The sequence below is a fragment of the Passer montanus genome, unplaced genomic scaffold, assembly GCF_014805655.1.
Source record: "Passer montanus isolate IOZ18808 unplaced genomic scaffold, ASM1480565v1 scaffold36, whole genome shotgun sequence".
In the NCBI taxonomy this organism is placed as follows: domain Eukaryota; kingdom Metazoa; phylum Chordata; class Aves; order Passeriformes; family Passeridae; genus Passer; species Passer montanus.
Window position 1 is genome coordinate 5,048,862 of NW_024368374.1, and position 26,565 is coordinate 5,075,426.

Here is a 26,565-nt window from a genome sequence, read left to right on the forward strand (position 1 = left end):
TTCTGTATCTGCTTGTAGGAGGGACAGGAGGGAGAAAACAAATAATACATTACACACAAAAAAAACAGTGGGGAAAAATAGAAAGCAAGTTCTGTTTTCAGCACATTTAAATGATTCAAATGAGAAGAATCAGTTGCCGTGGAAGCAGATCTGCAGCTGAATGAAACCTTTCACCTGTCCAACATATGAAATATTTATTATCTGAGGTTGACTAGAGATTAAATAAGCCAGACATACAATGCAGAAAGCAGACCCTGGCTCATCACCTCCATGATTTTCACAGGTCCTGTGGCAGCCAGATTAGATTTTGCCATAGAGAAAGGGAAGTGGGCTCGATTGCAGTATTGGGTGTCAGGAGAAATAAAACTAGAGGAAAGCAACTTCTCAACTTTAATTTAACTAGGCTGGTGAAGCAAAAAGATGATCCTCTGCTGTGTTTAGTAAGGCTGGGAAATGTTATCATTTCCAATTAGAGAGAAGAGCCCACTCTCTCTTTAGATAATTACTTTTCCAATAAATTATTCTTGGCCACTTGTTTCCCCATAAAAAATGCCTAGTCTTTTTGCCTTGAAGAATTTTTTGGGTTCTTTTCCCTTCTTTTTTACTTCCTTACTTTGTGTGGGTTGGACTTAATTTATTATAGGGCTGAAACTTGGCAGAGATCCAGGCACAACAATCTGAAAAATGTTCATACTAAAATTCTGTGATGGGATTCCTTGTTCATTTTATCTCAGAGCCTCCCTGATAATTCAGTCCTACAAAATCGACCACAATTGATGCAAAAGTGGGTATGTAATCCAGCAATTTTATTTTTCATAAAAATACTTCACACATTTCTTTTGCTGTGGACACAACCCTGACTATGAACAACAGCCAAAGCCATTATTTAAGAAAGTGATGATTTTGCATGGCTTCTTTCAGCAGTGAATCACACCTGGAAAAAACATTTTTGCTCTTTATCATATTCATTTCCCAGAAAAATCTGTATTTCCAAGGCCTTTGGCATCTTTACTATAGCTAAACAGCTTTAATGTCTGCATTCTAAGATGCTGAAATTGTCTAATTAAGCTAAGGGTTAAAATAAAGAAAAATTCCATAGTTATTAAATCATTAATGATACTACGATAAAGTATTTCTGCTAAGTCTGGTGTCTGTGTATGAAGTGACTGAAAAGTTGTAGGGAGTTAACATAAAGAATCAAAATATGATCAGTTTTTTCCGTTCATGCCTGCTGCATTTGGTAATTGCATGAAGGTTTTGGCAGTAAATATTGGAACATGATTTCAAGTCAGATTTACAGGCTCTTGGGTGCTGCATAGGTCTGATCCTGCCCCAACAATGGAAGGAGGATGGAAGTGAGGTAAAATGGGGAGGGGACAAAGAACAGCAGAAGAAAAGAGGCCGCATGGCACTTGAGCAGTGCCACTGAACAAACTGTGCCATCACAGAACCAATGCACACACTGCAGAAACATGGGGATCCCTGTCTTCACAGTGGCAGATGACATTTATCTCTAGCCTCTTACACAACACAATAGACCATAAAATATTTATCAGTCTTGTCTTCCGGTTATGCTCTATCTGACACTAGTCCTGTGCCTTAATAGAGTGAACCTCTGATGGTGCAGGGCAGGAGCCCTTTCCATACCTAGCACATTATACTCAGTTATACATTCTGGCTTTTCCTAGTCTCAGCCTTCATTTTCATTGCTTCTGTGCGAGTAACTTCCTCCACATCTGTTACAGTCCCTCTGCCCTCTCACAGAGTGCTGTGCTTATGCTTTCCCAAGTTTGCCAGAGACTGCTAGGCTCCAAGTGCCCAAAAAAAGCGCAGAACGTGCCTTCTTTCCTGCCTTTCCATCTGCCTGGAATACCCTCCTTTCTTTCCCACCGTGGTACATCAAGTACCTTCCCTTTCTTTGAGAAAACTGAGAATCCATCTGTTCGGCAAGTTGCTCCATCTGCAACCACGGCAAGTCCAGTGATGTGCTGCCAATATTCCAACAAAGGGCTCCTCTAAACCCATTCCCCTGAGTCAGTAACACAGCCCACACACCCAGGGTGGGGATGCTCGCAGACAGGAGGCGTGTGGAAGTGGCGGGCTCTATTCATTTGGTTATCCCATTTCCACAAAATGCTTTCCCATACCCAAGGAAAGAGGCAGCGCCATTTGGCAAATACATTTCTGTTACGTGCCTCCTACCAGAACTGTTAATATTTGGGACTTGGGAAGGAAAAAATAACAAACAAAAGACCCCACTTTCTTGAGACAATTGCAGTGTGTGCTCCTGGACAAAACACAAGGGATTACAGTGGTAGGGAGGCATCTAAATCCCTTTAAGGGACTCCCAGGACCATATCTGTGTCAAACAAATTAGTGAAAGGGGCCTGGTTACAAACAAGGAAATCATGCCAAGTTTTCCTTTTAGTGTGAACTAGTGAAGGGTTGAGCTCTGCAAACGTGCCTGGTTAGTCTGAGGACAATGGTGAGGGAAGAGGGGTGAACAGTTAAGGCAGACAGTTTTTCAGAAGGGAACTGTACACCACTTTTGCCATTCATCCTTCTGCATCAGGTGAGAATACATATCATACTGCTTGTAAATACATATATATATGTGCATATGTGTATAAACACACATGAATTAGACAGTTAATTTTACAAACTTTGGCTGCTGCTTTTGCTTCAAAAGCTGTTCTATCTGAGGCATTTTAGAAGTCCAGGCTTGATAGTTTCCCATATGTGGTTATACGTAAGTATACACATACAGGCAGGCCAGGATGCTCTGACTGCGTGTATTTTGGATTGACCACTTTTCTGTTGCTGTTTATTAGCTGCACAGTGTTAGATTTATGACAAGTTTCAGAGACATATAAATGGCCAGCTGTTGAAATAAATTAAACTCCTTAATTTTTCAAAGGTGATAGTATAATATATTATTTGCCTTTTTTTTTAATCAGCAGTTTTTTAGGATGGTCTTCAAAATAAATAGGAGAATACTCTGCAGACAAATAGGAGAACAACTCTGTTCTCTTGGAACACATGATCACATCACTTCAAATCTCTTACCTTGATTGCTTTTTAAATAAGGAAAATTAAACAAAACAAAACAAAAAAACCCACACCAAAAAAAAACCAAACCAAAAAAACCAAACCAAACCAAACCCCAAACCAATCAATCAAATAAAACACAATAAAACAACCAAAAATTGGATCCAACAACTCAGTGTTGAGTTCAAAAGATGACTTATGTTGGGTTTGAAGAATAAAGAATGCAAGATTAACAGGAGTGGTTGCCATCATATAGTTTAGTTTCATAGCATCAAAATATAATACATGTGCAAATTATAGCAGTACATAATCTCTATTTATATGCCAGGAAACAATTTTAAAAGTATGTTCTACTTTTGTCTACTTTGGCTGCCACATAAATGGCAAAGTATCAAGCCTCTTACCTAAAAGTGCAGGCGATGCCAGTGTGTCTGTCCTGTAATGAGTTCTTCCAGAAAGAAATCCTGATCCTTATCTAGCAGAGAACATCAGCACATTTTGGACATCACCCATCTACGGCAAAACACTCTGGAACATGTTTATGTTTAAAGGTTTGCCAAGAGGCAGAGATGAGGCAGGTACCAGTCAGCCTGTGGAACTGTGAGTGTTTCAGGGTCCCACAAGATGCTCTGCCATGCTCAGAGCTGCCCTGCACAGCCACCCCACTGGCTCCTGCACCACCATGGGTCCTCCACACAAGAGGTCTGAAGACCACACCATATAAAAATAACAAAAGGCAGGTACAGCCCAAATCAAAGGATCACTGGGAACTTTCCTTTCAAGCCAGGAAAGACAAAAACTTCTTAAGCAGAGGGCTGGTGTGGTCCGAGACAGCTGGAGGACTGCTGATCCAGGGCACAGACATGCAGAGCCCCAAAAATCCCACCAGCTAAACTGCTAAGGCATGATAGCATGGGTGGAACATAAGTATCATTCTCTCCTTTTTGCGGACAACATGAATAAAATGAGTTGCAGACAAAAACCCCAAAAGTTAAAATCTGCTAAAAATCTTCTAAGGCAAAGATATGACAAGAATTTGAAATTAATCCAGATTTGCTCAATTCTACTGTGATTCTCCAACCATCAGATCAGCAACCCTCCTGGCTTTGAAAGAGGCATTCAAATTGTAAGTAAAGCAATTTATATTTCCATCATGTTACCAAAGCAAGGAAGTAAAAATGTTTTGCAAAGAATTGTCCAAGTTACTTGTCACAATGGAGATGAGCTGAACCAGTTAAAGTGGGGCGGAGAGTTTGACACTCATAGGAGCATTTTTCTCTTCCAAACAGGTGTATGTTAATTGCCTTCTCATTTTTCTCTATTGTCTTCTAATCTCTTATAATCCCTGTAATGTGTCCGGCCCACTTTCACTTAAATTTAATTTTATCAGTCTTCTCCCTAATCCATGCTCCCAGAGTAACCGCACAGAAAGCAGTTCATTTTCCCAGACTGAGTTCTTCATAATCTATACAGCTCTCATCTGTTTAAATCATGTGAACAAGAATACAACATCCCATACAAAAAGCCCACTTTTCCTTTAGGAAAAAAAAAAGTTCCTGGCCTCACTAGTATATGAGTGAGCAGGAACACAAAGCCACCAGCCCTAACTTGAAACCAGAGGGGTTATATTAGGTCATAAGAGGTCCATTCAGATTGTGAGTGGGATGGTTTATAATATACCTTGACTTTGAAACATTCTGTATTTTCAGGCTTGTAAAGTGATACCCATCACACAAGCCAAGTTGGGAACTACATGAGAGAAACTAGCTGGGCTATGTTTCATCTAGCATTCATATTTAATTCTCCCCTTCTACCAGTCTGCTACCATTTTTTGGCCTCAGTGCACCCTGTGTGCCCCCCTGTGGACCCTTCTCTACATGGATGCCACAGTCCTCTGTAGGAATGAAACCTGATGATCTAGTCATGAAATTCTACTGGGTTACCACTGTCATCGTTCTTCACAAATGCTGCTTGCAAAGAGGAGGGAAGATGACATTGAAATGCATGAGTGGAACTATCTTGTACTGAAATTCTGTGGTGATCATGTTAGTCTGATCCTTCAAGCTGACCACGAGCTTCCAAACTGAGAATGTAAGTGCTGCTGATAGGAGCAAGTCAGTGACATAAGAAATACCCCAGTGTGAGCTCTGACAACCAAAGAATGTCAAACTTCTCTCTTGCCTTATTCTCTCAGAGAAAAGATCTGTTTCTCAAAGGACAGACTTGTTTCCAAAAGTACACATTAGCACTGAAGCTGGACAACACTGCATGCCATTAAAGCACTGGCTGCAGCACAGTTTCATCTCCAACACACACCTGAAACACTCATCCTCCTCATTTTTTTCTACAGCCCTTGAACATCCCAGCATTCCAATGCAGTATATTTCAGTCAAGCCTATATAAACTGCATCATACAAATATGGGCATGTGTGTACGCACATGCATGTACTAACAGACCAACCAACCAACCAACCAACCAGCAAGCCAACACTGTGTATTTATACTTAGCCTCCAACTTGCTCAGTATCCTATTTTAAATTATCTCTCCTCAAATATTTTCTTCACATTCCCTCAAACTTTTTTACTGCTTCAACTCTGTATACAGCTGCTTCTTCATGAGGCAATTTTGTTGCTCAGTTAACTATCACATTAATCAGGTGAATGTGTCTCCCTAGTATATCTAACAATTGCTCATTAAATCAGGTCTCCAGTACTGCTGAAAAATAATTAAAAACCTGTTTCCAATAAACAAGCTATAAAGGCATTAAGGACAAAATAGTGCTTAGGAAATGTATTAGAAACCCAGGGAAAGAAAATTCTGACCAAGCACAGGCTGGGCAGATTTAGCTGAATACTGCTATAATTGCTCATAGTGTCAGGCTAATAGTAAAAAGAAAGTTATAAATATTCACTTCAAATTAACAATGAATGTACTGTGGCTGAATACAAGCTCCTTTTATGTTTGCTTCCTACAAAGAATCATGCAAATTCAAAGCTTGTATGCTCCACTGTTTGTTTCCAGAATAAGGGGTATAATTGATATGGGATTTACACAGCTTGACAAAGCAAGGGAGGCCAGGCTCCCCAAATCTTTTGGATCCAGCACACAAAGTTAATTAAACAAACTGTAAAGGAACTGCACCAGTTCCCTGCAACTTCTTCATCTAGCACCATGCATGAGTATACCTAATTACAGTTTGTCAGCAACTGAGGTGATGAGAGAAACGTGCCATCAGGCAACTCAAACAAATATAAACTAGAGGTAATAATACTTCCATTGAAAGAACAACAGACTAAATTTGTCAGGTAAGTGATTTGCTTTGCTTTAATTGCTACTCACAAGTGAAATGACACAGTAAGATCTCAGTGACCAGATAAAATATGTCATTTTCTCTCCACCCAGTAAACCATGCAATGTTGAACAGATGAGTCACCTTTCCCTGCCTGCATTAAAGGAGAACAATTGGAAAAGATTTCAAATTTAGTTTTTAAATTAAGCCATTTTAAATCAGCTTCAAGTCAATCACACCCTCTCTAAGTCAGTCACTGATGGCAGAGGCAACTTAGCAAAAATGAGCATTTATACTTTGCAATTCTTCTATATGTGTTTAGTTAGGATTGTGGTGGTTAATCTACCGTTCCACTTAATTAAATACTGTTAAAATTATACCTCAAGCTTTGTCTCATATCTTGTTAGCACAACTACAATCTAGAAGTCTCCATTTTACATCAATCACTAATTTGCTCTCCGGCAGTGTAATTTCTTGTTACAAAGCACTCATCTCTAGCAATTCAAGGTGTGCTGTGTGCTCCTAACACCACAGCAGCCACTCATCATGGTGAAACTGTGGCCCCAGAATAGGAATCAGTAGCTGTCTTCCTCCTGAAAGGCAGTGTTGGACCCCAAAAGGAATTCCATGGCATGTGACAGAAGTCACATAAATACACTATACACATACAGTTTTGGAAGGGTACTCCTGAACCATGGGTGTGCTAAGGAGGTGTGTGCTGAGGACACACTGCCAGCCTGCACTGCAGCTGAAGAACAAGCAGTAGAACCAATTTAACTCTATACAAAAGCAAAGACCAAATAATGGAGAGATGATTATCAAATCTACAGAATTAGTATATTTTAAAAAAGCAGATAAAACCTCACACTCACTATAGTTGAACTTCCCCCATCCTCTAGAAAGCAGATGCTTCTTGTAAAATAGCAGCAAGAAAAGGGAAAAGAGGACAGCCTGACAAGCAAACCAGGGACAGAAGTGAGATATTTATTTTGATTTTGTATCTGAGTGCTCTTCACACATTTTGCAAGGTTTAGCTCTGCATTGCAAGCTTACACAATGCTTACTCAACAGTAATTTCCCAGCCTCACTGTGCATTAAATTAGATGGTGTTTTCCTAGGTATTGTTTTATGTCTGCACTTCACGTGTAAAGATTCTCTCTGCTTGCCCCTTCAGGAGGCATACACATCTATATAAGCATTACTTAAACTCACACAGAACATATGCGTGTGTGTAACCAAAAGCTTGCTTGAGTGCATCTCTTCTGAAGTTTGCTGCTCATTAATATGGGGCAAAAAAAAGCCTTTCAAAGGGAATCTAAATCCACTGCTTTTGGAAATCAATTATGTCTTAATGAATAAGCGTCAATCATCATCTATCCTAACGGCAACATTTTGAGAATATTGTAATTCTCTGCAATGGTTTCTTGGAGATTAAAGCATATAGATACTTAGGGTATTAGATATTTCTAAGCAAAAAAAAAATTAATTGTGCCTATTTTTTGCTCAACAAGTAGGTAATGGAAAAACTATTGAAAATTAAATGCAATTTAAAGCAGTCTTTGCCCGAGAGTAACCTGTGTGTGTAAAACATCAACGCTTTTGTCATGAAAATGCTTCAGGAAACTTTCATGGAAGAAGACAAATTGTTTTGGTTTCTCAAAAATTATAATCTTGGCTGCTTACCACCAAACTATACAATACATTTTGGTCTGTGAAGCCAAAGCTTTATTCCTCAAAAGCTTTATTCATTAGCCAAGAAAGCCAATGTTCAGAAAGTAAGAGTGAAACTTAACTGATTTGGTCACAACTCTTTAATTGTCTTTTATAAGCTTACAATGATCTGTATATTGTACTGATAAACAGCCCTTGCTGGCTAAGTAAGTAATACTGCTTAAATCCATCTGGTCTTTACTGTACATGTTTCTTGCAAGAAACATCAGTTTTCACAGGGTTTCTTTCCTTTTTCCCAAGAAGGCAGAACTGTGCAAAAGCTGTCCCAAATGAAAAGGAAAAAAAAACCCCACTAGTAGTAAAGCCAGATGTTTCAACAATAACCATAAGATGATGTGGTAGGCAGAAAAACCCCATATACAATATTTCACTACACTGGTTCTGTGCTAGTTTCTACTCTGTTTTTCAGAGAAGGATAGAAACATTTATTGAGGTATAACCAGCTTTAGAAAAAAAAGTAAACTTCCTTTGCAGCTTAAAGTTTTGCACCTTATTCACTTCCCAGGTTGTTTCATACCTAGAAGCAGTGCTACTGTAGTGTCTGTCATGACTGCAACCCAGTTGGATCTAACAAATCAGGGAAGTTTCATCTTTTTCTTATTTTCCTTCATAAGACAGGCTTGTCCTGTTTCCAGACTTTTATTACAGAACAGATATATTGATGTCCAGATTGAGCTGGTTTTGGCTGGAATAGAGTTAATTTCTATTTTTCTTCACAGTAGCAGGTATGGGGCTATGTTTTGAATTTGTGCTGAGAAAAGAGTGTTGATAACTCAGCAATGTGTTTGTTACAGCTGAGCATGGCTGACAGTGAGTCAGGGCCTTTCTGCCTCTCACCCCAACAGAGAGTGGCTGGGAGTGTGCAAGGAGCTGGGAGGGGACACAGCAGGGGCAGCTGCCCCCAACTGACCAAAGGGTTATCCCATAATATACAGTGTCATGCTCAGTATATAAAGCTGGGGGAAGGAGAAGGAAGCAGGGAATGTTAGGAGTGATGGCGTTTGTCTTCCCAAGTCACACGTGTGAAGCCCTTCTTGGGGATGGCTGAACACCTGCCTGCCCATGGGAAGTGGTGAATGATTTCCTGTTCAGGTTTGCTTGTGGGCTCAGCTTTTCTCTACCTATTGAACTGCCATTATCCCAGTGCAGGATTTTCTCACTTTAACCCATCTTATTCTCTCCCATCCCACAGGGAGAGGGAGTGAGGGGATGTGTGGGGCTTAGCTGCCAGATTAATTAAAACACAGCATCCATATAAGACCTAGCTTTCATATTCTATATGTACATGTTCCATAAACATATCCTATCATTTTCTGAAATGTACTATAAAATATATTGTGTGCTAAATAAGAGATCATTCTTCCATGCTATAAGAAATTCTGACATACAAAGTCTGTTTAACCACCGTAAATCAAGCCAAATTTATTGACCAAAATTTCAGCTCATAATACATTTCATGTTGCAGCTTTTTTAAAAAGTTTATAAATTCTCTACTTAAAAATGGAAAAAAGAAATTTCAAGGAGAAATGTGTAAATTTTCAATTCGCAAAGGCATGCTTGGGTTATGTCATTGAAAAATTGCTTAAAACATAATTGTATTTCAAACAGAACCAGTTTTAATTCTCAGATTTTGAGAAGAGTTTTTAAAAGTCTTGACTTTAATAACTTCACAAGGAAAATCCTCAGGGGCAAAAGTATTGCAAAAGCACACTGTGCAAAAATATGCATCCTGTAAGATGTAGATTATTAGAAACAGTAAGAAGAAATGCTTACATTTATATGGAAAAGCAGACATATCAGTGGTAATAATTACATTTATTAGACTTGATCTTATTTTCAGTATGAAAGCAGACATGTTTTAATATTCCAAACAACCACAGAATGCTTTCATTTGTTTTGTTCATTAAAAAGAAAAGAGAGGAAAACACTGCAAATAAATCTCATTCATGGATATAGATATCTCAGCTCATAAAATCAGTGAGCTCTCAGCACATGTTTTCTACTGGGTATTATAAACCAAATGTATAAAATGCATGGTTCCAGAGAGAAGTATATGGTTTTGCAGTTCACTGAATCATTTCTTTAGCAACTTATTTCTCATCTGTGTAAGTAAATGAGAGCAAACCCAGTAGGTTCTGAAAACAGACAGAACATTTCTTCTTTATTTAAGAGTTAGATGAAAACAGCAAACTACATAAAAAGAAAATAATTCATAGAAGCACAGAACAACATGGGCTGGGAGGCATCTCTGGCAGTCACTTGGTACAATTCCCTGGTGTGACCAGGTCAGATCTGGTTGCTCAAGACTGTCAGGTTTGAATATCTCCAAGTGCAACCTGCTCTAATGCTTGATTATGTTACTGTGGTTTGGTTTTTTGATTGGGTTTTTCTCCCCCTAATATCCAAGTAGGATTTTCCACATCGCAATTTGTGTCTATTCCCTCTCCTATAACTTTCCCCTTGCAAGAAACATCTGGTAGGGGGCTTCCTCATATCCCCATTAGACAGCTGAAGACAACATTTAGATCCTGAAGATAAAATTTACATCTTTCCTCAAAATTCTTTTCATCAAATACCTTTTGTGGCAAAGCTATTGCGAAGGCATGCTGTGCAAAAGACATAGCTCCACGAATGTGCAGAAGATAATAGCTGAAGATAACAAACAACACCAAACAGACTCGGTTGTCTCAGTTCCATCGTGCGTATCACACGCTCCATCACCACTCAAGAAACCTCTGAAGCGTTTGTTACAAAGACAGAACATACAGGTGACGTCCAGGCAGTGGCCAAGCCAGCTGACAGACTGTCATCTACCTCAAAGGGCTTTTGATCAAGTCCTTTTACATGTGTACTTGAATGAGCAGTAAGAAAGGCAGCAGGAGGGGAAAGATTAGGTATATCACAGAGCTGTTTAGATCAGGCATCTCTGCTTTCAGCTTAAAGATTTTTTCATAATTGGAATTTAAGCATTTCAGTCCTTATGAGATCAGGCATTATACACTGATGTCTTCAGAAATAAGCATCTAGATGTCCTGGTACATAATTTGGTTTAAGATGAAATGGTACATTACATCTATCTGTTCTACAGCAGGAGTGGAAATCTTTAGATTTAATTTGCCAAGTATTTTGTTCTTACCTGGTTACTGCACCCAGTGACCAAAGTAAAATGTGTACAAATAGCTGGTAAGTGGGAGAGAGCATATTGTCACATTGCTGGCAAAGCACTGATCATTGAATTCTTATTAAAGTTCTAATGTTTAGATACATCTTAACTTCCAGCTTTCAGCACTGGAATTCATCTATATCTCTGTGTACCTTTATTCTCTGACATTTCATGATTTCCCTTGAGACTCTAAGGAAAAAGAAGCTGTTTATACACACATCAGATCCAGAAATTGATTCACTTTCCAAACAGAAACATGAACTAATAGGATGGTGAGATTGTGAATCACATATTCTGGGACTTTAAGGCAAGCTGATAGTCATAAAATGAAGTTCCCTGGAGACACTGAAACCCAGCAGAGCATATTGGAGTATATTTTCTGAATAATTTGTTATTTTTCGTCCAATGAAATACATATTTTGAGTCAAACTTAGAATATTACAATTATTTCTGTCATCATCACATACTGATTTGACTGCATTTTAAAAAGTCAGCTACTATATAGAGAATTTGCAAGTGTTCTTTCAAAAACAATACAAAGCCTCCCACCACTGAGCCAACTGTAAGCTTCCCTGTTTCCATTCCTCTCAAGCAAGAAATGCATTCACCAGCTATTAGATATGAAGTGGCTGTAAGTCATTAGTATTTCACTTTTTCAAGGATCTTATTTTTTCCCCTGTGTTTTTGAGGGCAGTCAGCCAGCAATATTTGCTGTATGTGACAGACATCTGCAAGAAATGTGAACCCATATAAAATTTTAGCTTTCAGACAACTCAAGCTAAATTACAAACTTGAAGTTTCAATAAAAACTTGCTGCTGGATGCAGCAAAGACTCAGCACAAATAAAGGCAATACTCTGTCCTAGAGATCATATTAGACACAACTTAAACGAGCTGCTGTTCTTGAAAGAGGAAGTTCTCATCTGCTGATTTCTCTATTTCTTTTGCTAATTATTCCTTGAGTTTGTTGCACCTTCTGCAATACTGTGATGGAGTGAAATTTTGACTAGTAATAGCATTTGAAAATCTCCTGAAAAAAGGAAGAGGTTCTTCTGTTACTTTGATACATTTAGATACAATGAAGAATAAAAAGTGGATTTATTGAATATTAGGAAACAGAGGGTCTGGCACTTCAGACATGGAGATGATGACAGAAAAGGTGCTTTGTACTTTATAGTGCTCTCTCTGGACTATGTGGATGAGAAGATCTCATAAATAGCCAGATCAAAAGGAAGATAACACCTTGAAAGTAAGATAGAGAAGTCTTCATTTGATTTCTCAGGAGGAGAGCTTCCAGTCAAAGAGGACATTTACAGAAGGTTGAGAGATATAATTATAATACTGGTATCTTTTGTTGGCTTGAAATGATAGACATATTCTTAGCCCTCTAAAAGCTCTTAAGACCTTTCTTAGTTAAGGCCCCATGAGCTTGAAATTATTTTGAAACAAGTGGCTTTATGGCAAAGCTGACCTGGGAACTTGTCTGTAGCAGACTCTGTTCTTTGTGTAGACAGAAATTAAAAGCTGACACACCAAGAGCATACCAAGGCAAGTCAGGGAAGGGATTACACTCAGGAAGATTCCTTAGCGGAGACAGAACACAAACCAGAAACATGGCACTGGGTGGTGCAAGACAAACTAAGCAAGAAGAAATAAATTTGTGAGTTAAAACTGCAGAGATAAAGCAGATTCTTCACAAACAAATGTGGTTACTGATACTGGAGGTATGGAGGGAGGTTTCCATGTCTTGTGGGAGTTGAGCTGAAAGATGGAGTGGGAGGATGAGAAATCCCAAATGAGATGTGAGAATGATGAGAGAAGAAGGACACAAGCACAGAAGCAAAGGGAGAAGAAAAGGTCAATAAGACTGAAGTGAAATTAAATTGAGGTTCTTCAGAATACTCTTATAGCTATTATATCAATTACATACTTTATCCACCACTTAGCTGTTTAAAGAAGAATTGTATTATTGAAATCAATATAAAACTGTTAAGATGCTCCACACAAACACAAGTTTGGTTAATGTACCTGCCCTGCATCATTTACCACCAATCTGAGCTTGGTAAAACTCATCCATTCTGTCATAAATAACTGCCCAAAACCTCTGCCAGATCGGCACTATTTCCAAATTTCAGCTATATTTACACACCCACAGTTAGCAGCTGACAAGTCATATATGAGGGAAATTGCCTCCCTCTAAAAAAGAGCTGCTGTCAGAGCTGCTCTGTTCCACATGGAAATAATTCAAAGGAGTTGTCATGAAAGAGCAGCTATACCTAGAATAGTTACCACAACAGACATTTTTACTCAATACCTATTGCAGTATTTTTGCACTACTTTTGTTCAACTGCTGAGTTAAGTACCAAGAATAAGTTTCCTTTTTTTATTTGTTTTAAAACTCCTCATAACTTCAGGAAGCTACCGGAAAGAAAAGAAAAAAACAAAGGAAAAAAAAAAAGATTGAAAGGTCAAGGCAGTGTTTTTAAGGTAAAACTTCAAACACAGGCAGGTAGACATTTTCCAGAGATGGGCCCTACATACTTTAATAGTTCTTGATAAGCACTGTCAATGCTTGGAAAGGTAGGGATGAGATAAGCACTCTCACCCTATGTCTTGGCACTGCAAATTTGGTGGAGAAGAGGAGGAAACTCCTTACATTTCAGAAGCTGCCACCTTCACACCTAATCCTGGCAACAACTGCAGCGCCTCCTCTGGGAGGACTCTCTGTATTTTCTTTTTCTCAATCTTTTTTTCCTTTTCCTCCTTCTGAGCACCAAGAAGGTGAGGAAGCATCACTGGAGATGAATGGGAAGGGTAGACCAGCTTTTATGAGCTGGAGTGACAATACAAGGCTGGATGGTGACAAGGCTGCAAGTTCCAGGAAATATGAGCTCATATCCCAGAGAAAGGAGTATGCAGAGGGAGAGGAATTTTCTAGGGAGAAAGAAGTGCTCGTTAATCATAGAATGGGTTGGGTTGGAAGGTACCTTAAAGAACATCTTGTTACAGCCCTGCTGCCACGCGCAGTGACACCTTTCCCTAGATCAGGTTGCTCAAAGCCCCATCCAACCTGGCCTTGAACACTTCCTAGGATGGGGTATCCACAGCTCCTGTGGGTAACCTTCCACAGAGCCTGCTATGGCCTCCTGCACCTTGCCCTGAGCCCTACTGTCTCTGCAGAACTCCTCACTCCTTTTCCCCAGCTGTTCTTAGAGAATTGATGGAGCAAGTTAACTTTCTCCACACACAGCTGACCTGTCTGTCTAGGACATCTCCAGCAGCTCAGCCACTATCTCGAAGCCCTTTCCCTTATTCTCTGCATCCTAAGTTCACCCTGTTACTGCAGAGCCCCAGGCTCTGCCTACAGAGGCAGAAAACTTTGCACTGGTCCCTCACAGAGCTGAACATCTGAATGGCACATGCGTCCCTCTTGTGACATGTGTCACCTCTTCAGCTGGGCAAGGAAACACAAGAAGGCAACGTGCCCTCACATCCAGTTTTTAAGCCCTTGCAGTGACATGCCACTGGGCATGGGGGATACTAAAATATAGTTGTGCCACCCAAAATGGCACTTTATGCTTTCATTTTTTCAGTGTAAATGAAAGCATAAATTTCCATTTCCTAAATGGAAATTTCCATAATTTTGCTTTGAAAGTAAGTTAATTTTATGCTTTCATTTTTTCAGTGTAAATCCTAAATGGAAATTTCCATAATTTTGCTTTGAAAGTAAGTTAAGTAACTGCTTTATTCCCTAATCTAAGAGAAGGGAATACCATAAATGTCACAGTAATTTCAGTTACTTACAAAAACATTTGTAGAGATTTTAGTATCATCTCCTACATGTGAGCAGTATTGCCCTAAGTAAGTGAATCCATAAAGAACAGGTTTTACTGTACGGTAATATTAACCTTGGTGAAATAATCAGTACTCTTGAAATCTCTGGTTTGGTTGACACAGATACGTGTTCCAGATAAACCTAAGATAAAAAGATGATAAGCAGCATTGAAAAAACTTGTGAATTTAGGATAGCTAGTGAATTTTGGATCCACTGAAAACATTACAATGAAATGAAACATAATACTTCCTTATGTGCCAAATATTCTGTCTGGTTTTGTTTGGTTCACATAACAACCCAAAATTCAGGTATCCATTCTTTTCAAAGCAGGAACTCACAATTTCAGATAGCAAGAACAAATAACTGATTTTATGCCTATATGTACATACATAGACATGCCAGCCTTTGGACTGTGCTGTGCCACAAGTTATCACAGCTGTAGAACAGGCTGGATAAACTTGAAAAGAAAATATGGACAGAAATCCTTTGCTGAACAGCATGCCCAGTAATGATCTCAGCTGTTAACAGGATGACAAAATTCCCAGGATCTGCAAAATCTCCACCCTGCTGTATCAAAGTAGGTTTCCTCTTAGAATTTTTTAGACTTGGGTCAATCAATGGGTTTGAGGGCTTGCAGTTCATCATCTTGTTATACAGACAGTCAGGATGGGAGAAAAGCTGGGAGACAAACTTAGTTAATTTATTCTAGGCTGGCAGCCCTCCTTCTGCAACGCATCCAGTGCCTGCCTTGGCTCACTCTCACAGGTTTCCTAAGCTGTGATAGAATGATATGGACATAATCCCTGGCATTTTGTCACTGCTGTCCAAAATATTCTCAGCAGCAACACTGAGTATTGTCCAACATAATCAGACATTGAGTAATGTGAAGCTAAAATAAGACAGAGGGACCAAGCAATAATAGCCAAGGCTCCCCTCCACAAATGGATCCAGTCCACGAACCAAACCAGATGTACAAAATGCTCTCACAACCAGCACCATGCATTAAATCCACACCCTCCTACCCAAGGGCTCTGCTGTGTGTTTGGCAGTCTCTCCCCAAATGTTCAGCTCCCTTGTTCATTTTCTTCTTCAAATGACTGGTAATAATGAGAAGCAAATGTACCCACAATTTGGGGGACAGGAGTGGCTTCCAGAAGGAGGAGCATATATTTTTTTTTAAATCTATTAGATGCTCTAAAATATGCATTTCTCTGGCTGTCTTGTTCTGATCACACTTTACTGTTGGCCAAGAAGTAAGCCAAGTAACACTCTTCATAGGCTGCAATTAAAAGAACAAACCAGAAAGCATTGCTAGTACTTGGATAAACAGACTTTAATTATTTAGGTGTGCATGCCTGTACCAGGCTATCTGATTCTGAGACAGAGCCTGAGCACATATTCCAGGAATGTTCGAGATGGGAAGCACTCGGTACTTTTACAGAAGGGTGGTGAGTGCAAGTGCCTTATGTGTCAATATGGAAGGCTACACCAAAGTCTTTGTCAAGCTTTGAACACAGATCAGTTCCATAGCAAGAAAGTTTGATGGAGGTATTTTGAAGGGTAATAGATAAAGGCTGTGCATTACTCCACAAGACACCAACCACTGAAAACCATATCAGAGTTTTATCCAAGATAGTTCTCTTCACTGTAAAGTGAATATGGTGACAAAACCTGCGGTAAAGCCTGAAATACACTTGTTTGCATGTGGAAAATAGGAATAAACTATACACTCAAGCTCACATCTGCCCACCACCAGATGAGCTGCGAGATGAGATGAGCCATGAGACAGATGTTAGCACCACTCAGGCCACTGCTTCATCTTCTCTAGCATCATGTCCGTGGATTTTTTTTCAGATACCAATCAAAGCCATGAAGCTACTGACCTAGTCCTATCAAGGTTGATAATTTTTTACAGAGCAGTATAGAAAAGAAAATAATACAAGAAGTTAACAAGCATCTGCTTTTTAAACCTTTATCATACCTTTAGGGGACTTTCCTCATTACCTGAGCCCACTACTTTTGTAACAGGGGCTTCTGCATCTACTGAAGTTGTACAAAGGACCTCTAGTTTCTGTGAATTTGAGAGCAGCAAGCAAGGAAATAGCTACATGTGGTTCTGTAACAGGGGCTTTTGCATCTACTGAAGTTGTACAGCTGCACTACAAAGGACCTCTGGTTTCTGTGAATTCGAGAGCAGCAAGCAAGGAAATAGCTACATGTGGTTACCATTTTGTATCTTTACCCTTTTTTTTTTGCCTTTATAATCTGTACAACATCTTTGTTGGAACTTCTTAATATTCATTTTAAGCCTAGCAAGTATGATAAAGTAGCTGAGATAAGTTGCCTCACTCACTTAGACATTACGTCAGCATACCCTCTCCAGAAAAGATAAAATATTTATGATGATTAATACAAAAGACATTACAGACAGAGCATTTCAGGAACATCAGAACAGATTAAAATTTAAAACAATAACATACCTAATAGCTTTCTCTACTTTGGGATCTGAAGGGCTATGTACTGAGGGTCTTTTATCTTCAGAAATAACACTAAAAGACATTCTTGCACAATTTGTATTTAGGTCTGGTGAGAAAGTCAAGTAAAAAGCATACTAAATTCAGATTATAGTATTTTTTAACTCACCATGGGCAGGGAAAGTTGATGCCGTGTTTAATATCAGCAAGCACCACCTGTGTACCCTGAAGCATTGCTTATTTCATTGATGCAATGAGAAGCAATACCCCTTTGGGAATGATCAGCAGGCATTCTAGTCCTGCTTGACCAGTGCCAGCTGAATGTGGTGTAGATCAGCTGCAGTGTGGGATGGAGCTGTGAGATGCCCTCCCTCTTCCCCCACAGCTCAGCAGCTGTTTGTGCTCAGGCCTGTTCCTCCTTCCCTGCCTACACTGGGTTGTAGCTGTGTCCTGTGTCTTCCTCGTCACAGCCCTGGGCAGGAAGGCCACTGCTCTTGCACTGTCACCCTCATAGCTTCCCTGGCCCTTAAAGCAGCCCTGAGGCTGCTTTAAGGTGCATGGAGACATCCCATATTTCCCATATTATCCCATAATTTCTTAGAAAGGTGCTCTACTCTTTTTTTAATAGAATCATAGAATCATTTGGGTAGAAAAAGACCTTCAAGACCATTGAGTTCCACCACTAAACTCTAGCCCAGCACTGCCACCTTGATAAATGCCAGAGCTTTATCAGCCGGACATTTCCTGGCACTTCTGGTAAGTCTAATTGTTCAGCCTGGAGGAGACTGTGGGGAGACTCCATTGTGGTCTTCAGCTTCCTCATGAGGAGAAGAGGGGCAGCCACTGATCTCTTCTCTGTGGTGACCAGTGACAGGACCCGAGGGAATGGCCTGAAGCTGTGTCAGGGGAGGTTTAGAGCGGATATCAGGAAAAGGTTCTTCACCCAGAGAGTGGCTGGGCATGGGAACAGCTCCCCAGGGAAGGGGTCACAACACCAGCCTGACAGAGCTCAAGGAGCACTTGGACAATGCTCTCGGGCACAAGGTGTGACACTCGGGGTGTGCTGCACGGGGCCAGGAGTTGACTCAATGAACCTTGGGTGCCCCAACTTAAAAGATTCTATGGTTCTATGAAAAACACCAAATCTCTTGAATTAAGTGTTTTCACACACTGACCACAATCCAGTGAAATCTTTCATTTCCCTGGGCTGGCTGAGCAATAAAGACAGGCTGCAGCTGTGACCTTCAGTGGAGAAGTGTTTGCTGGACACAAACAACTGAATGTTCCCACAGCCCATCCTGGTGTGGTGAAGGGAGGCATTCAGAGGCTGAAATGCTTTTGAAAGTAAGGCTGTGCAAGAAAAGCAGGGTGATATCTGCTCCAGACCACAAATACACTGAGGAAAATGTTTATGAGGGATTCCTCAAGCATCTGTTTACACTGTGTGGGAGAGAAATCTGAGTTACCACAGAGGACTTAGTAGCACATGCTGGAGGCTTTGTGCTGCCTTGAAATAAGTAAAAAGATTTTTAAAATTCTACATAAGGATGTTTTCTGAACTCAGCGAGCATTTAGCTTGCAGAAATTTTATATTATACCTAATCCTGAATCATAACATAAAATTTACCACAGAACTAAAAATTAGCAGTTGTTTCCTTATGAATGTCACCTTTTGCTCATTATGTTTCTTAATCACAAACAGGATAACATGAAAACAAATATACCTGATGTGTTAAAAGGATTCATTTTGCAATCCTGAGAACAATTATAGGCAAATCCAGCTGGGAGAAAGAGTTTATTTGGGAAAAAAGATGAAAGCTGGGACCTGTTTAAGAACATTTTATCAGACACTAAAAAAAGTCATTAACAAAGAAAAAAAATGAATACTTGCCTGAATCATCACAATGGCCTAGTGAAGTAAAAATAGATATAAAAAATAATGTACATCCAGGAACATAGGGAAATGGATTGCAATTAATATACATTAGGTAATTAAGAAAAAAATGAAAGAAGGAAAGAAAATCAATATTATGTAGACTAAAGGACATCATCAACTTTTTAAGTGTGACAAACAAAAGAGGAATGTCAGCAATGACATTAGTGCTTTTGTGGACAGAAGTTATAGTTATGCCAATAAAGATGCAAAAAAGTTAAACACGCTCAATAAATAGATCACTTCTGCTTTTGCTGGTGAGAAGAAGCTTCTCTGGAGTTTACTTTTCCACACTAAGTGTGCCACTCTGCCAAATGTAAGTTTTTATTCCGGTTTCATGCTGGTTCATTTGGATTTTCAAATGTTTTGATGGTCAGTGTTTCTTTTTTTATTGTCTTCTACAGGGCTTCTTCAGATTGAGCTTTTCTTCTCTGTGTCACCATTTGGTAAGTGAACCTGAAAAGACTCTACAAAGAAGTAAAGACTGTGCCATTCTCAGGAGATGCCTGCAATCCCTCCATCACTGTCCTCAGTCCACCCCTGGCATGATACATAGGTGCAGTTACTTAGCTACTTTGATATTTTAATTCACACTCTGCTATGATAAATACTTTTTTTTGCTTGTAAAGTAGCTTGGAAGCATATTAAACAGCAGCTCTATCAGCACTTTTTATAAAAAAGCTAAATTATGAGGTTTTGAACCACCAGCGTTGATTTTGAATTAATCTTAGACAAATAGAGAAATTCCAGAGCATTGGAGGGATGCTAAAACTATGTCAGTTTTGTAAAAGGTAAAGAGGATGACCAAGGTTTAAACAGACCTATAAGCCCTTCATCAATCCCAGACAAAAACCCCAGAGTGCTTGCTATCAGATTTCATGCCATAAAGCTATTGTTAATCTTGTCCAAACAAGCTTCACTGATGACAGGGGTTTCCTGAACAAGACCACAAAAAAACCCTAATGGACTTGGTTGAAGCAAAAAGCATCCTGGAACTTGGACTGATTTGGAAAAAAAAAAAAAAAGCAGAAAACAGTCATCAAAAATTAAAAAGCAAAAAATAATTAAAAATCTAGATAGTATTCATCTTTATCAGTTGTCTTGTATATTCCCCCAACTTTACAGGGCTGTTTTCATTCAGACTTAAGTAGACAAAAACAGTAAAGAAGTTAAGTTGAGTAAGTACAGAAAGAAAAGTCCCATTTGATGTATTAGGGTATCTTCTAGAACACTATGTTTTTATTTTCAAAATATATCTGACTCCTTTATACATCTTTGTGTTGCCTTTTTTTTTTTTTCCAGATGAACAAGTAAAATTTAAAAACCAATGGAAAAAAGCATGCTCTTTATTCAATGTTAAGTCTTCATGGAGTCCAGAGCCTTAAGCATAGGTGCAGAAAATGACATTGATGTTTCCTTGTGGATTGCTTTTATATATTTTTGAACATAGTTCATATTCATCTAATGAGCTAAAGAAATATCAGTGCAATGAAGGCAAACAGAAAGGGTGACCTTTAAAAAAGTTTTAAGATTTCAAATGTTTTGAGGTCTTTAATGTCATATTTCTTCAGCGATTTTTTTAAGAAAAGGTGAGACAATCACTGTTGCAAGAAAGGAAACTTTGTAAAAACAAATATTTATGGGGTATCACTGACAGTTAAAATAAGCTTTTGCAACATATATATGTAGGTTAAGATAGACCATAACACAATTTGTTAAGGTATGAATCAACTTTTGGCTTCCTATGTCGTAGTACCTTGAACAATATTTTCTTTCCCAGAAGAAATAATCTGGCTTCTATATATCAGTCATTCAAAAGGGGGACTCTCGACACGTCCAAAGGCTGTGTTTAGGAAGCATTATTTGCCCATAGGAGTCACAGATCGCTAAGCAGATTTACAGGCTTGTAGAGAAGTTATCCTCGCTAATCTTTGCTTAAGAGTAAGTTGAGTCTGATACGACAGCTAAGCAGCTTTCAGTATTGTATCGAGTTACGCTTCGCTGCTCATAGTGTCTTTTTTTCCTGCTAAATGATCAATCTCAATTTAGGCATTGGGGGGAAAGGAAAGATGAAAGAGGATGGAGAGAAGGCAGTCCTAGTCTTCACTTGGCCCTCTGTAAAGGACAACAATTCCTGACCCACTGATGGTTTCTGTGTTGTACTGGGCCACAGAGAATTCCAAAAGCTTTGCATGAGGAGTGTTTGAACAGGGAGGGATTAACCATGTACACCACAGATACTTGCAAGTAATAATGCAACACATCTACAATTAATACATTCAAAACATCTAAGAGACTGCCTCGTGACTGTGAAAGTCACTAAAAATTTAGATTATTTATAACCAAATATTTTACCTTCTTTCTTTAATTATTCTTCAGAACTTTTCTCTTACAGATAGGGAATATGAAGCATCATATTCTACTTTCCTCTCCCTAAGTATGTCTAATTTGTAGAAAAAGAAAAAATGTTTCAGCACTCACTGATCTACAAATTGAATTACTGTGATCCTCTTTGTCAGGTGAAGAAGCTCAGTCTGCTACTCTCAGTAAGAAATTTTTAAAAAGGAAAAAGTTAATCATCTGTAGTTTTTAAAAGAATTCTGCTCCTTGTAAAAGAAAAATTAGTAAAGTAAATAATCTCTCTACCCATAGCTGCCCAGGAGAGAAGTAGAGAATACAGAAGAAGCCTTCATATATGGGGCAAACCTGAGTGCTCTCAGGACAGTGACAGTCCTCCCCAATAACCTTTGTTTCCAGGCTTGAGAAGTAGGATCAGTAAGATTGCAACTGGCACTTTTGCAGTCTGTGCTAGCATGCAGAGCTAGCTCTAAATTGCATACAGCACCACACTTTCTGGGTATCACACTCAGCCCTGGATTACACCTGGAAGAATATACAAAGCATGGGCAGCCAGTGTAGCACATACCCTCCACATGAAACTATGTAAAGATTTGACCTTGCCAGCAGTCTGTAACAGTATCAGTCCTGTCTCTGATGCTAAAACAGACATGTCTGTCCCTCCAACACTCACCAATCGACTACTCTGAGCAAGCAAGGGGAAGAGCCTTGGCAATGCAAGGCTCTTGCAAACCTTGAAACCACCACATCAGAATTTTTTGTAGAAATACCATCCCTTTTGGGATTATATAACACTGGAAATTTACTCTGCACATTACAGCCATCAAACATTCTAGCTGCACATGTTCCTGCATCCCCACTGTTGCAGTGGGCCTGCCAAAGTCCTGTACTGCCAGCTAGGATTTGACATGCTGTGAAAAGAGATCTTGAAATCAGAGCTGCTGTGCAGCTTGACTTGCTGATAACTGATCTATATGAGATATCATGACAAAATGTGAAAAACAATGCTTGACATCCCACATGCTATCACATGCCAGAAATGTTTGGAGGGTGGAACAGAATGACATAAAAAGAAATTATGTGCAGCATACTTTTCTTCCATGCTAGTTAAGTGACATTGTTTTGGCAGTTCAGTCTGATGCTGTAAGTACAGTATCCTATATATTTTCTATTTAGAAGAGATACATTAATCCGACAGAGAAAGATTTGACTTCCTTTTATTCCAATTGAAGTTTCATATATTTAAATGCAAAGTACACATAATTTAGGCAACTGCTTGTAAATAATCTCATAGACTAGACCCCAGGCCATCACACTTGTTTCTCTAAACAAGGTAGAAGACTTAATTCTCTCCACCTGAATTTTCTCAGCTGATTGAAATAAACATATATTAAAGCAAGACTATATATAATTATGTTTTTTCATAAAAGCAACAACTGACGAACACGGAGATTTTTCCAAATCAGAAATTGAGAGCATTTTGTAGTCTCTCAGAGAAACAAGTGGCTAAAGCACAGGTATTGCAAAGTTTCATCTACCAGGGATCAATTGCTCTGGGATATAGCTTGTGCACAGAAAAAGCTTTACTTCCCTCTTTATTAGAGGTCTGTCTACTCTAAAAATTAGACCACAGAAAAGAGTAGAGGAGAAACAAGAAACAGTCTGCCTTGTCCCTAGAGAAAAAATATTTAGCTTTCCTTGGCAGAACTTTTTCCCCCTTACATTTCCCAGGTTTTAATTGTTTGGGGTTTGTTTTCATTGTTTCTTTTTTTTTCCCCCCAATTCTTTTCCAGCTCTACCCTCAGTCTGAGAAAAATCTAAAATTCCACCCAAATGGCTACTTTCCTATTTAAACATACTAATGGCTTACTAGTGCCTTTCTCACCAGCTTTTGTTTAACGTGTTCCTCTCTCTGTTCTCCTGAGGAGTCTCTGTTCCTCTTTGCACCTGGTAGGAAACAAATGCTTAAAGATGCAGAACATCCTGAGAGCTCCTTCTCAGCTGATGCTGTCATCATACGGATGGTGTGCTATCCCTGGCTGGGCTGTGGTTTTATTTATTTTGCTTCTTCTCAGCAGAAACAACAGCCATTGATCCCCTTGCCATGCACCTGCCTTTTTACCTGTCCAATCTTACATCCAAACACGCCACTAATGACACTGCAATAGATGAGCTGTGTACACTCTAACTCAGGAAGTGATTTGGTAAAATTAACATTTAGAAGCAGGCACCAGTAGTTATTTCACACATTATTAACTTATATTACAATTCAAATAAGCTTACAGCTGGCAAAAAAAGTCTCTTCTGTAAAGTGATCTCAAACATAATAGGCTTAATCAGAGATAAATTAAATTAGTCAGTCATGCATACTACAGCATATTAGCACTGAGTAGTTATTAAATACATTTTCTGTTATCAGTTGTGCAGGCAGTATTGTAGCAAACAAAGTGCATGGGAAAACAGTAAATAAACTTTATGTTTGGGAGGCTACATGTTTGACAATTCCTAGGTTTTATCAAATGTTACATGATCTTTACCACTATAACTGCCACCAGATTAAGTCCCCATAAATGATTCAACTTCACTCCCAGGCAATTAGCCAAAAGCAGAGCAGACAGAACTAATGAATACCTAGACGGCAGATGTTCAGCGTAGTTTTGTGTTTTGGAGGGGATTTCGTCCACGTCAGTTTTTGGAAAGAAAAAGGCGTGGATGAATGAGTCATGGCTGGTACACAATTGATAAAGAGGAGACAGGCAACATTTCTATTTGCTATAAAATTAATCTTTGTGTTTAGGGCTTTTCAAAATTTATTTTCTCCTTTGGTTTCACAACTACAGTTTGAAAAGGTCTTGTAATTGTGTGCAAATATTGAAAGGCACTGCTGCTGCCTAGCTGCTATTGTAACTTCCTTCTCTACTGCTGTTACAGCAGCCAGAAGCATCAACTTCATCTCCAGCTGAAAGTTTGTGTGAAAAAGAATACAACACAAAATCACTCACATGCGCTTTACATGAAGAATCATTACTTTTGTGATAGGATCCTAAACCCATATTTTTGTTCTCTCATCCAATTTTCAGAAACCCATCAATACAGTACTTGGAAATATCATAACTTGCTGAGCCTGACCGGAAGACTTGGGAGCACATCTGACATTCTCTTACACTCTGTTCATTTAAAACTGAATGTAAGATGACAAGAACATTAAGCTGCCCACAGACCAAAATGTGAAACTAATCAGTATCTGTTCTGAGCCACAGGTACAATAATTGGAAAATTAAAGTGCCTGTGAACTGCTAGGGCTGGCTGCATCAAAAAGCAACACCTTGAAATGATTAATGAAGACAAATGCATGCAACTATTTCTATTGACAACAACTTCAGACAGTTGCAGACTAAAAAAATAACACTGTAGTTCTCATTTGTTTTCTCTAAAGCTTGCCGCTTCCAAGAATCACTTACTAGGAAATATGTAGGCACTCACTGGTTAAGAAGTGTTTTAAGTGGAAACTCCTTTAACTCAGATGTGGAAAACATAGCTTCCTTGCTGTGCTTCCTGTAACTATTGTCTGTGACAACTCTGTTACAGAAGACATCAGTCACGACACAGGCATTCAACAACACACCCTTCACCTGAAAATGTTAATATGACCTGTAATAGTAAAGTGCCTCAACTAATATGTGATGGCAGTGCTCAACAGACCTCTTAAGAAAGTCATTCACAGCAGTGCTGTTTCAAAATATCCCTTTCTGTCTTACTGTTCCCATCACATCCATCAGTGGCATGGCCAGTCCACTGTATGAACAGGATGTCCTAAAGTGCACCATCGTGGATGGGGCTACTGCCATGGCTCTGAACTGCATGAAGCAGGGGCTCCTTTTCTTAGGTGTGAAAGGAGGAGTGAGGCTAAAAAAAACTTTTCTTGAAAAGTAAGTGGTGTATACATACACACACATGTATACACACATATCTATATAAAAATTAATGCGATTTTTTCAGTTTACTCCTCCCCTTTAAAGTCCTGATAGTAAAAAAAAAAAACCCATTCCTTCTGTTCTCTGAGACACTGGAGTTGAGTTCCAAGCAGAAAAAATGAAACAGTGTCTATTTTTAAATAGAACTTACTGAATCTCATAAAGAGAATCCTGACTCCCAGGATTTTGATAGAATTCCCAAAGTCAAAGCATGTTTCATGATTGAAGTCACACTGGAACGAAAAGTTAGCACTACAGGCAACGAGTGTCAATTAAGTTTTGAAGAAGAAAGGCTTCACCACTTTGAAAGCAATCTAAAATACAAATGACCAGCCCTGCATTCAGAATGGTGATAATGTTATGACTATTCAATTATACATATATTCACAAGCTTGGAAATGCAACCAACTGTTGTTCCTTTATCGGGTGTGAACATGTGTAGTTATGCTGCCCATGGAGCTATATGCATTTCTGCTTTCTTCCCCCATACACTTTCCCCCACCGTTTCTGAGCAAGACAGTGCTCAATCTGTTTCAAACAAGTCTTCTTCAGGCCAGGCTTTTGAGAAAAGCCATAAGAATGGTCTGCAGCAAACAAGCAGAACTTCCGCATGTCTGTTTATTTCCATTAGAATAGTGTTTTGGATGAAAACACACTTGTGATGATGCAGCTGTCCAAAGGCAGGATATTCTCACACATCACATTTTCTGTCCTTTTCAGTTACCCATCATGAAAAAATAGAAAGTATTATTAAATATTT

At 39.1% G+C, this 26,565-nt stretch overlaps 1 protein-coding gene across 4 annotated transcripts in view; it reads right to left on the bottom strand.

The window, feature by feature from the left end:
- Nucleotides 1–26,565, bottom strand: part of ENOX1 (ecto-NOX disulfide-thiol exchanger 1) — a 357,615-nt gene that overhangs the window by 151,207 nt on the left and 179,843 nt on the right. The window contains exon 1 of one of the 4 annotated variants that reach the window (XM_039716749.1): nucleotides 17,710–17,733. The exons of the other annotated variants lie outside the window; for them this stretch is intronic. The gene's annotated coding sequence lies outside the window, so the exon portion shown is untranslated. Of the gene's footprint in view, nucleotides 1–17,709; nucleotides 17,734–26,565 lie in introns of those variants that run through there. 4 annotated transcript variants of the gene reach the window in all.